The 11,152-nt window shown below is 52.2% G+C and overlaps 1 protein-coding gene across 2 annotated transcripts in view; it reads left to right on the top strand.

The window, feature by feature from the left end:
- The first annotated feature begins 6,423 nt into the window (after nt 1-6,423).
- Nucleotides 6,424-11,152, top strand: part of ZFAND6 (zinc finger AN1-type containing 6) — a 51,132-nt gene continuing 46,403 nt past the window's right edge. The window contains exon 1 of one of the 2 annotated variants that reach the window (XM_036355420.1): nt 6,424-6,572. The gene's annotated coding sequence lies outside the window, so the exon portion shown is untranslated. Of the gene's footprint in view, nt 6,583-11,152 lie in introns of both variants that reach the window. The other variant, XM_036355419.1, reaches the window with a different exon arrangement.

Below are 11,152 nucleotides of genomic sequence, written 5' to 3'. Positions count from 1 at the left end.
GACCTCCTGGTTCATAGGTGGACTTTCCACCACTGAGTCACAGGGGTCGGGCTGCGATGTCTTCACGGTGACTTTGTTTTTTAATATATTTTTATGGATGTCAGAGAGGAAGGGAGAGGGGGAGAGAGAGAGAGACACATCCATGACGAGAGAGAATCATGGATCGGCTGCCTCCTGCACGCCCCCCACTGGGGATGGAGCCCGCAACCCGGGCCTGTGCCCTTGACTGGGAATCGAACCTGGGACCCTTCAGACCGCAGGCCGGCGCTCTATCCACTGAGCCACACTGCCTAGGGCCAGCCCTTGCTTTCTGACTTTATGTTATCGCATTGTGAAAGTTGCATGTCAATCATTGTGTTTTTTTTTCCCCAATGAGAAAATGAAGGAATGTCTTATTTATTTATTTATTTTTAAAGCTTTAAAAAAAAAAAATTTTTTTTTTTTAAATTTCAGAGAGGAAAGGAGAGAGAGATAGAAATGTCAATCAATGATGGGAGATGAGAGAGAGTCATAAATCGGCTGCCCTCCTGCACGCCCCACACTGGGGTTCGAGTCCGCAACCCGGGCATGTGCCCTTGACCGGGCTCGAAACCGGGACCCTTCAGTCCGCAGGCCGACACTCTATCCACTGAGCCACACTGGCCAGGGGCTCATGGTGACCTCTTGGAAGCTCTGGCCGGGCGACTCCTGTGGGCTCTGCCCCGCACCCACCCAGCCGCACCCACTGGCTTGTGTGTATTTCTGTGGGTGCATTTAACATCGGATTGCCGAGCCCCGCCCCGAAGGACCGGGAGTCCCCGGTTCGCCGTGTCCTCCAGCTCCAAGTCTCCCTGGAGCACCGTTCCCCGGTCTGGTCAGCAGACGGGGGACCACAGGGCTGCTGCACCCCGCCTTTCTCAGCTTCCTGGCCAGGCTCGGCGCCTGGACGGCCCTGCCTGCCAGGGACTCTGAGCTGCTGGCCAGTGGGCCCGTGTGTCCTTACCCACTGACCTATGGCAAAAGACCGTCTGCTTTTAGGCTCGACGGGATCAGATAACGAATTCGATAGCCTGTGTGACCACCGTTGGCCGACCGCTCATGTCTGGCTGGGCCCTGCGCTGAGCATTCTGCATGAACTGTCTCCCGTTTGACCAACCCAGTGAAGAAGGTATCATCTCCGCTTTAGGGACAAGGTATTGGGGCACAGCCTGGCCGGCGTGGCTCAGGGGTTGAGCATCGACCTAGGAACCGGGAGGTCACGGTTCGATTCCCAGGCAGGACACAGGCCCGGGTTGCGGGCTCAATTCCCAGTGGAGGGCGTGCAGGAGGCAGCCGATCCATGATTCTCTCTCATCATTGATGTTTCTATCTCTCTCTCTCTCCCTCTCCCTTCCTCTCTGAAATCAATAAAAACATATATATTTAAAACATATATATGCATTTTTTTAAAAATAAATCAACCAATGAATCATAAATAAGTGGAACAAATCTCTCTCTCTCAGATCAATAAATATTTTTTTTAAAAAAAAAGAATCGGAAGAAAAATCAATTCTAAATAAACTCAAGAATTTCTTCTTCTCCTTGCCAGTTGGTGACGATCTTTCTGATGTTAACTCCCCCCCCACCCCCATTAAACCCCTCATGAGTCAGGGACGAATGCCACTCCCCCCAGGCCCTGCGGCCACCCGAACCGCCCTCCCCCGGGGTGACCTCCGCGGGAACCCGAATGCACCTGTCAAGTCTGTCCTCATCAGACCTGAACTCCCAGCACTCTGGACACGGCTGACCCCTGGCTCCCAGGACACGGTGTTCTGCTTCCTCCCACCCCCGTTTCCTCCGCCTGTGGCCTCCGGGGGTTCATCCCTCCACTTCCTTCTCCTTGAACTCCGTGCCCGGCTTGGGCCTCCGTCTGCTCTGTGCCCACTCCCTGATCAGCCTCAGAGCTTTAAGTATCATTTATGGGATGACAAGTCCCCGAATGCTATCCTCCCCGCCTCACCCCACGCCTCTGCCCTGAACCCTCGTCTCATGCATCCAGGATGTGTGATCATGGCCAACTCTCTCTCCTACCCTGCCCCCCATCTACCAGGAAACCAGCGGGGCCCCTTCAAAATATATCCAGAATGGGACCACTTCTCCCTGCCTCCACCCCATCACCCTGGTCCGAGTCGCTGCTGTCGGGCACGTGGGTTCAGCCAGGGCCTCCTCCTCATAGGTGTCCCTGCTTTTATGCTTCTTGTCTTTTTGGTCTGCTCGCCACACGGCAGCCGGAACGATCCTTTAAAACCTAAGTTGGAGCCCGGCTGGTGTGGCTCAGTGGTTGAGCATCGACTGTTTGAGCCACACGAGGTCGCACGGTTTGATTCCCGGTCAGGGCATGGGATTCCCGGGTTGTGGGCTCGATCCCCAGTGGGGGGCGTGCAGGAGGCAGCCGATCCATGATTCTCATCATTGATGTTTCTCCCTCTCTCTCCCTCTCTCCCTTCCTCTCTAAAATGAATAAAAATAAAATTTTAAAAAATCGAATCAAATCTTCGTCGGATCATGTTAGTTTTAAGCTTTTAAAAATTTTATTAATTTTGTGTGTGTGTGTGTGTGTTTTTAGACAGAGAGAAAGGGAGAGAGAGAGAAACATCCATGATGAGGGAGAATCATGGACCGGCTGCCTCCTGCACGCCCCACACTGGGGATCGAGCCTGCCACACAGGCATGTGCCCTGACCGGGAATCGAACCCCGACCTCCTGGTTCCTAGGTCGACGCTCAACCACTGAGCCACACCGGCCGGGCCTGCTCTACTTTTTCTCCTGTCTCCACCACTTACTACAGTCTTCCAACTCCCAGCATAAACAATTATGTTTTCCGCCCCGACCGGTGGTGCTCAGTGGACAGAACGCAGGCCTGTGGAACAAAGGGTCCCGGGTGCGGTTCCGGCCAAGGGCATGTACCTGGGTTGCGGGCGCATCCCCAGTGGGAGGTGTGCAGGAGGCGGCTGATCGATGTTTCTCTCTCATCGATGTTTCTAATTCTCTATCCCTCTCCCTTCCTCTCTGTGAAAAATCAACAAAAAATATATTAAAAAAAAACCTATGTTTTCCAACTGCATCTCCCCCATTAGAGCAATAAATCTGTACAGGCAGAGGGGTCTTCTGTTTTGTTCATGGATGTTTCCCAAACTCATAGGAAATCGAAACCCAGGGAGTTGGGCATTGCTCACGGTCACCAAGCCAACACGTGATGGACGAGCAACGGGAACCCCTGTGCGAGATTCTAAATTCCTTCCTTATCATCCTCCCACCCAGCGGCCAGAGAACGGAGAACAGCTGAAAGGACCCCAGGCTGCAAGATTATCCCTACAGTCAGCAGAACCCACCAAGTCGTTACCACCCACCATCTCCTTTCCGCCTTCGAGTTCTACAGTGGCTTCCCATTTCCCATTAAGCAAAGTCAGGGGCTGAATTTGGTTCTTTATTTATTTATTATTTTATTTTATTTTTTTAAAAATATATTTTATTGATTTTCCACAGAGAGGAAGGGAGAGAGATCGAGAGTTAGAAACATCGATGAGAGAGAAACATCGATCAGCTGCCTCCTGCACACCCCCCACTGGGGATGTGCCCGCAACCCAGGTACATGCCCCTGACCGGAATCGAACCCGGGACCCTTCAGTCTGCAGGCCGACGCTCTATCCACTGAGCCAAACCGGTTTCGGCTGGTTCTTTATTTATTTACTGGTGGCCCGGTGCATGAAACCCGTGCACATGAAAAGGGGACTCATTAGAGGAAATATTTTATTTTATTTATTTATTTATTATTTATTTTTTTATTTTTTATATATTTTATTGATTTTTTACAGAGAGGAAGGGAGAGAGATAGAGAGCTAGAAACATCGATGAGAGAGAAACATCGATCAGCTGCCTCCTGCACATCTCCTACTGGGGATGTGCCCGCAACCCAGGTACATGCCCTTGACCGGAATCGAACCTGGGACCTTTCAGTCCGCAGGCCAGTGCTCTATCCACTGAGCCAAACCGGTTTCGGCTAGAGGAAATATTTTAATACTGATATTTGCCCTTTCTCTATTATAGACATGTCAGAGATGAAAGAAAATTAGTAAAATGTATCTGAAAATCAGACTCCTGTCAGAGTCTGGGGCGCACCGCGGGACCCAGAGTCAAGTCCCCACCCACACGCGCCTCAAAATCGCACCAGACCGAGACCTGGCCTGCTCCACCCCAGTCAAGCCCCACTGGGCCGGGGGGTGGGGGGTGGGAGGAGCGCACAGACTCAGGTCCCTGCTGATCGGTCCTTAAGGTGTCACTCACAGCGTTACAGTGTTATGGTGTTGAGTTGTGACGACCGTTTGCCTATTAGCCTTTTATTATGATGATTTATCTATTTTTAAAAAAATATATTTTATTGACTTTTTACAGAGAGGAAGGGAGAGGAATAGAGAGTTAGAAACATCGATGAGAGAGAAACATCCATCAGCTGCCTCCTGCACACCCCCTACTGGGGACGTGCCCGCAACCAAGGTACATGCCCTTGACCGGAATCGAACCCGGGACCCTTCAGTCTACAGGCCGACGCTCTATCCACTGAGCCAAAGCGGTTATGGCTGATTTATCTATTTTTTAATTTGGTTCTTTAGACCTGTAGTCACTGAGGCTAAAACAATCCCTCACCTCCATTATAATCCGGCCTCTCTATCAGAGAAGACATCCTTGGGCAAAAATCCTATTTTGTGGAGTTAGTCCATAGTTTGTAAGGCACTTTCAACTTAAAGTGGAATTCCCTTTAAAAAGACGCCAGCCCTGGCTGGTGTGGCTCAGTGGATAGAGCGCCAGCCTGCGGACTCAAGAGTCCCCGGTTCAATTCCGGTCGGGGCACAGGCCCGGATTGTGGGCTCCGTCCCCAGTGTGGGGCGTGCAGGAGGCAGCCCATCCATGATTCCTTCTCATCATTGATGTTTCTACTGTCTCCCTCTCCCTTCCCCTCTGAAATCAATAAAAAATATATTTAAAACAATACAAGGGTGCTTGCCCAGGGCCTCAACATAATGAAAGTGTTTTTATTTTATTTTATTATTATTTTCTAATATATTTTTATTGATTTCAGAGAGGAAGGGAGAGGGAGCGAGAGAGAGAAACATCCATGATGAGAGAGAATCATGGATCAGCTGCCTCCTGCACGCCCCACACTGAGGATGGAGCCCGCAACCCGGGCATGTGCCCTGCCCTCCTGGTTCCTAGGTCGATGCTCAACCACTGAGCCACACCGGCCCGACCCCCTAGTAGTTGTTTGCCCTGTGGGCTCAACTTGACACGTGCATCCCTGACCACGCCCCTGGAGCATCTATCAATCAAAACTGGAATTGCCTCTTTACTGAGCAGGAAAACGCTGCTTTCGGTTCCCACCAGCGCAAAGCCCCAGCTGCCTCCTCCAAACCTCCCTCTCGCCAAGTGAGACCCACCCCAGGGCGAGGGCGGTGCGAGAGACTCCATCCACAGCGTGCAATTCATAGGGACGCCCCCGAAGCTCAGAAATCCTGATACACGGCCCTTTCATGCTATATTTTTAAAATGGATGATGCAAAAAAATAAAATAAAAATTCACAAGGAGCAAACCATGAAACTTTAAAGACGACGGGACCCGGTCCGCCTCCTACCTTTCAGCCCAGCCGAGCCGCTCACTCGCGGTCCCGGGAGGAACCATGACCTCCAACCTGGCCTTGCACTCGATGCTGGTGCTGCACGTCAGCCCGAAGTCGGGGTGGCTCCGGGGAGCCATGGTCCTCCACCCCTCGCCCCGCGCGGCTGGGAGGTGCAGGGAGCGCGCTGCAGGGACCCGGGGCAGAAGGGCGTGTGCACGCGCGCTTCCCGGAGCGATCCTTCTCTTGCAAGCCGTGGCTCGGGACCGGGCGGCGCCCCGCCCTCCTCCAGGCCGCACCCGGAGCTCGGACTTTGCACAGTCGGGGAGCCCCCGGGGGTGCAGGTCGGCGAGCTCACCCGGATTCCCTCCTGCACAACTAGCAGGCGGAGCGCGATTCTTCCGGAGCCGCAGTCCCGGACAGGACCCCGCCGGGGACACGGCGCGGCGGGTGGCAGAGGCACCTGCGCCTCCTCTCCAGCCCCTTCCACGGTCCCCGAGACCCCGGGCACCGCGCTCCACGGCCTTGACGGGGGGAGGCCATGGCGGGAGGTCAGGGGAGGCGAAGGCGGAACCGCGCCGGCGGAGGAGGCGGGGGTCTCTCCAGGTCCCGCCCCCTCCTGGGATCTAGCCAATCGTTACGCGCCCCGAAACACGGCCCCGCCCCCGGGCCTCGGCCTGCGAGCCGCCTGGCCGGTAATAATTAAGCAGCGGGGGGCGGGGCGACGCGTCAGCGCCGGGCGCCGACCAATCAGGAGCACTTCCCGTGTCGCGTCACAGGCCGAGCAACCAAACAGAAAAGTTTACTAAACAGCGGACGAGAGGCCGGCGGCGGCGGCGGCGACGGGACCAGAACGAGCGCGGCGGTTCGTCGGCCTCACCTGTCCTTCTTCACCCGCGGCGACCGGCGGCGGGCAGCGCGTCCGGCGGAGAGGGCCGCCGCCAGGTGAGGCGAGGTGAGGAGCGAGCGGCCGGGGCGGCGCCGGTTCCCCTCCCCTCCCCCCTCCTTCCCCGTGAGGCGCGGCCGGGCCCGGCCGGAAGCGGACGGAGGGCGGCAGGTGGCGGCGGGGGGGCCGTGCGGCCGCTGAGGGCCCGAGGCCGAGGGTCCGGGCGCGGCGGGGGGCGCGGCGTGTGGAACCCCCGCGGCCGTGTTCCAGGGCAGTTGTCGGGCGGCGGTCCCGGACGTCCGGGGTCCCCGAGTTCCCAAGTCCCCGAGCGCCCGGGCTGCCTGCCCTTCCGGGACCTTCCACCTGCCGCGCCCGCCGACGGGAAGGGGCCGGAGTTGGTCGCGCTCCCGGGCGGCTGGGCCCAGAGTTTGTGCATTTTTCACTCCCCCCCACCTTCGACGTCGTAACTTTCGGGGTGGCGCGGGCCAGTCCCGTGGGTGTTGGGAGCGATTTTAACTTTATTTCGGGGCCGCGCGCGGGCGACGCGCTGTCGTGATTTGTTGATGTTTTTTTGTTGTTGTTTTCACGACTCGGAAGTCGTGGCCCGACGGGACCTGCCCGCAGCGCGTGGACGTTTTTATTTGGACCCGTTTCCCGGCCGTCAACGCGGGGCGGCGGTCTCGGATGGTTTGCAAGCTCCTTTTTGCAAAACCCGGGATTTTACTTTATTTTTTAAAGTGTCAAACGCCCCCTACACTGTTCAAAAAGTTTTTTTTTTTTTAATTAAAGTGTAGTTGGCACGTGATATTAGCCTCAAGGGTGCAATGCGGTGACGCTACGTGTCTAGACCCCAGTGTCTCCTAAACCCCAAAGACCCACAAACTTTGGATGTTGAGGTTAATTATGTAACGATTATATTACCACTTTTATTTTTATTTTTTTATTTTTAGGGCGCCCTCCCTGCCCGGGTCCTCAAGGTCCAGGTATTGGGGGTGGGGAAAAGTTTTTCCTGCCAAATAAATGCACATTGAAATTTCCCCAAATTTAAACATTTCCCCCCAAATTTGGCTTTGCAACGCTTTCTTTCGGTCGATACTGTTGAATGTCGGTGGGCTCAGGAACCATGAAAGTTTTTAAAAAAATAAAATTGACAATTGCTCTAGGATTGCTTAATATACAAAACCTGTTGTATGCATTAAAAAAATAAACAAAATGGAAATATATGGAAGGGGAGGTGCAGGTATCCCAAAGGCACAGGAGGTAATTTTAGGGGTTGGTGGACTATTTTTTTAAATAGATTTTTTTATTTTATTCATTGCAGAGAGAGAGGGAGGGGGAGAGAGAAACATCGATGAGAAAGAATCGTGGATCCGCCGCCTCCTGCACGCCCCCTAGTGGGGATGGAGCCCGCGACCCAGGCATGTGCCCTTGATCTGGAATCTAACCCAGGGACCCTTCGGTCCGCAGGCCAAGCCTCTATCCACTGATCCGCACGGGCCAGGGCTGTGGACTATTTATCTTGATGGTGGCGAGAACTTCCCTGTGTCCAAACCGATCACACCTCCCACGGGAAGGAGGTGCGGTTTATCATGTGTCAGTTATACCTTCAGGAAGCTGAAAAAATACTGAAGTATATATTTTAGCCCTGGCCAAGCGGTGTGGCTCTGTGGGTAGGAGCTTGGCGCCCCCCCTTCCACTCCCCCCATGCACTTGAAGGGTCCCAGGTTCGACCCCAGGTCAGGGTGTATTCCGGGAGGCAACCCATATGTGTGTGTCTGTCTCGCCTCCTCTCCCTTTTCTCTCTAAAATCAATGAAAACGTGTCCTCCAGTGAGGATTATAGAGATATGTGGGATGTGTGTGTGTGTGTGTATATGTATGTTTAATATGTAATATGTGTTTAATGTGCCACAAAAGACGGCTATGTAACACAATACGGTATAAAGAAGTAGAACGTAGTATAAAATCCATGACTCCACCCCCAAACCTAGACCTAGAACATCCCCCAAACTTGCATCTGTGTCTGTGTTTCTTACCCGTCCTTGCCTCTCCTCGCCCAGGTAATGGGTCTAGTCTGGTAGGTTTTGTGTTTATCATCCCCTTGCCTTTAAAAAAAAGAAAGTTCCATGACATAATATTTGTACATTTTTCCGTTTGCTTTTTCTTCTGGGTTTTATAAAAATTGCGTGTGATCGTAGTCTGTTCATCTCATTGCCGCACAGCGATGTCTTCATCTTCCATCACTCACGGGCGTTTCGATTGGGGGTTGTTTTTTATTTTTATTTTGTTTTGCTGTCAGCAGTCGTGCCCTCGGAACATTTCTTGTTTCTTGACTCCTGGTGCCCAGAGCAAGAGCCTGTCGAGAGCACAGGGTGCGGATTGCATTGCCAGAGTTTTAGGTGGTCGGGAGCGACATAGATCGAAATGCTGGAAATGAAATGAATCAAAAGCCCGAAAAACGTTAGGGTTCTCCCTTCTGTTCTCATGGGAGGAGGTGCGTAGCCATAGGATTCGTGCCTATGTTTTGAGCCTGTGCCTGAGAAGCCGGGATTTCTTGTTCACCTGCGTGTGATGGATCTTTTCCTTTGGAATCACATTGTGAGACGTCTGGCAGTAGGCGTGACCCCCTTTTTCAGTGTGAAAGTCAAAGAGCCCTGGCCAGTGTGGCGCGGTTGGCGTGTCTGTCCCGTACACCAGCAGGTTACGGGTTGACATCTGAAGTAGGAAAAACACACTTGATTGTATGTGACATCAGTCACTCTGGCTGTGTTCCCCCTCCCCCCTGTGTAATCTGGCAAATGACAGTCACACCTTGGAGATGTTGTGAGTCTGGTTCCAGATCGCCTTCATAAAGCAAGTATCGCAAATAACCCTGGCCCGTGTGGCTCAGTGGGTAGAGTGCCCGCCTGGGGGCACATGCCCAGGTTGCAGCATCGATGGTACAGGAGGCCACCGATCAATGATTCTCTTTCATGGATGTTTCTCTCTCTCTCTCTCTCTCTCTCTCTCTCTCTCTCTCTCTCTCCCCCCCCCCCCTTCCTCTCTGAAATCAATAAAGAAATATATATATTTAAAAAAAAAAATAATGAAAACAAGCCACAAAGCTGTCAGGAAATCTCTGCAAATCATTTAAAAAAAAAAGGATCGCAAAGAATCATTTTTTGCTGGTGGAGGGTCTTGCCTTCAGTTAAAAAAAAAAAAAAGGCAACTTCAGTGAAGCACATGAAAGCGGGGTGCCACGGAACGAGGTGAGCCTGCCCTGGCACCTCCCGCGCCCCAGCAGGCTCGGGGGAAAACAGCCTGTATGGGTTGATCCTTCGAGGGTCACAGACGGGGGTTAAGGGGAGCCCCTGGCAGGTGGCAGGGCCTGCAGGGAAGGTTAGGGTGTCCTTTGGGGGAAGATCCGTGGTGGGTATTCACCGGGAGCTGTTTGCTCACCACCCACTTAAGTACGTGTCCCTTCCTGGCCCTAGATTTGGGAGCGCCCAAGGTGAGCCTCTGTTTGTTTATCCTGCTGGCTGCAGGGACATGACAAATGAGGGAGCAGCATTCATTTCCTGAAAATGGGGTGTGTGTGTGTGTGTGTAATAGGAGTTTATGTATAGCTTTGAATAACCTGTTTTTATTTAAAGGCATAGGCATAGAGCTGATTTGAAAAAATTTTTTTACAGTATATATAGTTTGCAGACAAATAATCAGGGTGCTTTATTTTGGAAGGACTGTTTTCTGTCTTTTTAAAAGATATATATATATATATATATATATATATATATATATATATATATATATATATTTTATTGATTTCAGAGAGGAAGGGAGGGGGGAGAGAGAGAAACATCAATGATGAGAGAGATTCGTGGATTGGCTGCCTCCGGCACGCCCCCAGCTGGAGATCGAGCCCCAAACCCGGGCCTGTGCTCTGACCGGGAATCAAACCCTGACCTCCTGGTTCCTAGGTCGATGCTCAACCACTGAGCCTCACCAGCTGGGCTTTGTTCTGTTTTTTAAAAACCTCATTTTTGGATTTGATTATAAGGGCAATGTGTTTTGGGCTTAAAAAAAAAACCAGCTTGACGAAGGAATAGAAAGTGAGAATAAGTAACCATTGTTGATGTTTTCGGCGGTACACCCCCAGCCTTTCTGTTTGTGAGTATCCGCATCTCCTAAACAAGTTGAATTCAACACAGGATTAGCCTGCCTCCCCCTTCAAAGCTTATCCCAAATACGATCCGTCTCCGTAGACAATAAAATTTAAACTTTTCACTGACTATAGACCCTACGTTTCTACAGTGGCCTCCGCAGCAGCTGGTGGAGTCCAGCATGTCGTAGGTGTTCAGAAGGTTTGATGAATGAATACGCTTTCCTGTTAACTTGGACTCTTACTGTGTAATCATCAGAGAATGTCACCTGTTTGGTGCTTTTCAAAATTGTGACTATAATGTTTAAGATTTTTCTATGAGGAGGGAAGCTTTTCTTTGACAGCTAGTGATCCACCGTTTATCTGTTCACCTTTTCCTCGCTGAGGCTGCTAAGGAGAGAAGGGGACTTACAGGCTGCCAGTCTGTCTCCTGTCACTTTTCTGTGTCGCGCAGCCGACGTGGGTATGTGACACGGCGCGTGAACATACTTGAGGATTATGG

Source organism: Myotis myotis, unplaced genomic scaffold (assembly GCF_014108235.1).
Source record: "Myotis myotis isolate mMyoMyo1 unplaced genomic scaffold, mMyoMyo1.p scaffold_m19_p_22, whole genome shotgun sequence".
Taxonomy (NCBI): Eukaryota; Metazoa; Chordata; class Mammalia; order Chiroptera; family Vespertilionidae; genus Myotis; species Myotis myotis.
Note: the sequence above shows the minus strand (reverse complement) of the source record. Positions and strands in the feature narration are given on the sequence as shown.